This window comes from Aplysia californica, unplaced genomic scaffold (genome assembly GCF_000002075.1).
Source record: "Aplysia californica isolate F4 #8 unplaced genomic scaffold, AplCal3.0 scaffold00175, whole genome shotgun sequence".
Taxonomy (NCBI): domain Eukaryota; kingdom Metazoa; phylum Mollusca; class Gastropoda; order Aplysiida; family Aplysiidae; genus Aplysia; species Aplysia californica.
Genome location: NW_004797445.1, coordinates 760,370 through 764,009, shown reverse-complemented (window position 1 = coordinate 764,009; position 3,640 = coordinate 760,370). Strand labels below are relative to the sequence as shown.

General features: G+C 42.5%; 1 protein-coding gene across 2 annotated transcripts in view; it reads right to left on the bottom strand.

Moving 5' to 3' along the window:
• Positions 1-3,640, bottom strand: part of LOC101847584 — a 39,048-nt gene that overhangs the window by 27,360 nt on the left and 8,048 nt on the right. The window contains exon 1 of one of the 2 annotated variants that reach the window (XM_005098224.3): positions 2,979-3,081. The exons of the other annotated variant lie outside the window; for it this stretch is intronic. The gene's annotated coding sequence lies outside the window, so the exon portion shown is untranslated. Of the gene's footprint in view, positions 1-2,978; positions 3,082-3,640 lie in introns of those variants that run through there. 2 annotated transcript variants of the gene reach the window in all.

Below are 3,640 nucleotides of genomic sequence, written 5' to 3'. Positions count from 1 at the left end.
CCCTCTCTCTCATCACACACACACACACACACACACATACACACACACACACACACACAAACACACACACACACACACACACAAGCGGTCATTTCTCTGTTCAGACGTCCCAACCGTCCTTCCAACGAGCCACCCCGGCTCATACAGGACCCGATTTTCCCCTCCACTGTTCCTGTCCAGTGTCATCTCTGTATTCACCCCACCAGGCAGAAAGATCTTCAAGTCTTCTCATTCGTCCGACCAAACCCCTTTAGCTAAACTCTGTGTAAATAGACCTCATGTCATCCAGGCCAGTAAATTAGCCAGCACGTAGAGATAAGGTTTGCAAGAAGAGGGTTCCGCAGAGAAGGGTCTATTATTACGTTCGTTGTAGTTTCTTAGACAGTATTATAATACTGTCGCTTTATGGCAAATCCCATAATGGAACAGATCGCACCCGCTCGATAATGTCTAAATTCTTGAAGAAAAAAGAAAAAACTCCAATAACACTATACATTTCTTGTCTTCAACTCTTGCCCATTGTCTGTTTTGTTTTGTTTGGTGTTTTGGTTTGGGGTTGTTTTTTTCTTTAGTGGTGTGTACTCTGGTGTTTCAAAGATCAGCAGTGTTTTTCTAATAATTCAATACTGCTGAGATTCTGATTTATTGTCAGAGATATCATCGTGCGAGCAGAGCCAATGGAGTCTTTCATAACTTGCCCAACACCCCGAGTCATTATATTGGACGTTTTGCGTGATCCAAAAACAATAACCCATTAAAAAATTAAATGTCGGTGTTTTACGCCCCAATCTACAATATTTGTATCATTTAGAACGTGGGCTTCGACCCTACCTGCCAGGACTAACCCGAGCTGAGGGGAATACTATGTACCAGAAGAAAAACCGAGATACTGGATAAAAAAAATCCCACACGCGATTCGAACTAAGGTCTTCGGCGTGAGACTGAAAACCGCCAATACCACTAAATTGTACTGCATAAGCAAGCACATCTAAGACGTCAGTATGCTCGTATGAAAGGTTAAAATTAATAAATATCTCACATTTCGTTTCTTTTAAGCAGTATAGTTTAGTCCGCAGCGTTTATCATCACACTTTTGTAATACATGTAGGCTCCCTCTCATCTTCGACGTTTATATGACATATTTTGCAATGCAAGTGCCGTAAAACTCTTAATACAACAAACGTTCATAATAACTTCTTCCTAATGTAGATAGTTCTGTGGTACTAGTAAGGCTCCAAAGAAAAGCGTTGAGATGGGTTGTTGTTGTTTTTTAATTCGTTTGTTTGTTTGTTTGTTTTTGGGGGGGGATTATTTTTTTTTTGTTTTGTTTTGTTTTGTTTGTTGTCTTTTTGGGGTAGTGGGTTTTTTCACATCCACCGAAATGTGGGAAGTTGGACTTTCGAAAGCGGCAAAGGTGGAAAATTCTCAGTAACTGTTAACTACATGTGTAGCTGAAAAATAACAGCATTTTTTTTTACATTGATTTAGATGAACTCACACAAAATCAAGACATTTACGCATAAGCAAAGCCTATGCACAAGACATTTACGACCAATGTGGCCCAATGTATGATTTCCAGCAACCTGCCAATTTTATACTTGTTCCAAAACGTCAAATTTCTTTTATGACTTGCTGTAAAGCGCCTACGTTCCTTATAGTAGCATGCAGCATAATGTGCCTCTTATTGACGAAGCTCGGTACGATAACAAGGAATATAATTAGGGCCTGACTTCTTTCCCACGATTCAGGGAAAAAAAGTTGTTTTCTTATCATGACTAATTACAGGCTCACGAGAGATTATTTTGTTTATGATACAGAGAAGAGAAAGAAATATTGGGGCAGAGAGGTAAAAAGACCTGAGGACTTGCGAGGGAGAGAGGGAGAGAGAGAGAGAGAGAGAGAGAGAGAGAGAGAGGGGGGGGGGAGAGAGAGAGACAGACAGACAGACAGACAGACAGACAGACAGACAGACAGACAGACAGACAGACAGACAGACAGACAGACAGACAGACAGAGACAGACAGACAGACAGACAGACAGACAGACAGACAGACAGACAGACAGACAGACAGACAGAGAAGATATTGGAGGTACAACAAAAGACAAATTGTGGGGAGAGATAGCCTTTACCATCACTCCCGTTTAACACCACAAAAGAAATTTTTAACAAACTGTCATCGAGTTGGGGAACAATCTCTAAATCTCACTCTTTAAAGTTAAATGTTTCAAACAATCTCGAGTCCTGGCATAAATTGGCCACTGGAGAGTTTGGGACAGTCTCAAAAACATTGAAAGTAAAGACGGCCGTATGGCATCATTGGCGTGTCTCAAAGCTTAGAAAATTGAAAACAGCACTTGCTCACAATAACAATTTCGTAACAAAAGAGGCCAGCCGGACGACCATTTTACAGATATACACAATAAATACCAAATGCCTCGTCTTCATATTTGCGCGTGTGTGCGTGCGTGCGTGCGTGCGTGCGAGTGTGTATGGGGGGGGGGGGGGGTCAAACGCGTTCTAATGGTGCAAAATACCGGGAAAGAGTCAAATAAGTGTACAACAAACCTCAGCCTTCTGTACTGAATCATTTTTGTTTGAGTTTGTTTGATTGTCTGAGAAAATGGCAACATGTCGACATAACAACGCACGGTTATTTAGTGCAGTGAAACCGTAAATCAGAAAGATAAACAGAAGCTGCAGGAGGACAAGAAAGGGGGGAGGGGCGTTCAACCACTCGCTTTGTTTGAGTTCAGAGATGGACGTCTACACGAAGACGGCCCCTTTACAATAGTGCGGGTAAATAAAAACAAGATAAACAGAGACATTAAATTAATTCCTACCAAACTGGAAATGCTTAATGTGTCCCGCACGCTCATATGGTCTTATGCAGTAGCGTACGCCGTAAAACACTACCAACAACAAAATACACACAAAAACTAGAGTAATGAAACAGATATATTAAAGAAGCCGAACTTACCAGTCTTGCCCACTAACCAACCGCACATTGAGTCATTGAGTCATCGCACGCACAATATGAAATGGGAAAAGACAACGCGAAATCAACCCTTCAGGATGTCAGGGGCTGACTCGGTCGGGTATCGTCCAGGGACACAGCCCAGTGTTGACACAAGGCTCCCTTACGGAGAACACGCCCTTTGTCAAACAGTACAGCTAGTGTTTCAGCCAGTTACGAACAAAGAAAAAAACTTGTTAAAACGGCAAAGGAGAATACAGCAGCTGTGTGCGTCTTCAACGGCTCACAAATTTACAATTACAGTGTACTTTGACCTGGGAGTGCTGAGCCGGCAAAGAAACTGCACACGACTGAACTTTTCCTTGATTTTGTCTTGAGTCTGCTCTATAACATCCACACACAGTGATGGCTGCTGACCTTTCCTGTGACGTCATTATCTGTTGAATTACTGATCTACTGGTTGATGCGTTTGCATGCAGACAGATAAGAGAGAATGCAAATAAATACTCACATATACACACACATACACACACATCACGCACACACACACACACATACACACACACACGCACGTACACGCACGCACGCACGCATGCAGGCACGCACGCACGCACGCACGAACACACACACTCCCGCACACACACACACACACACACACACACAGA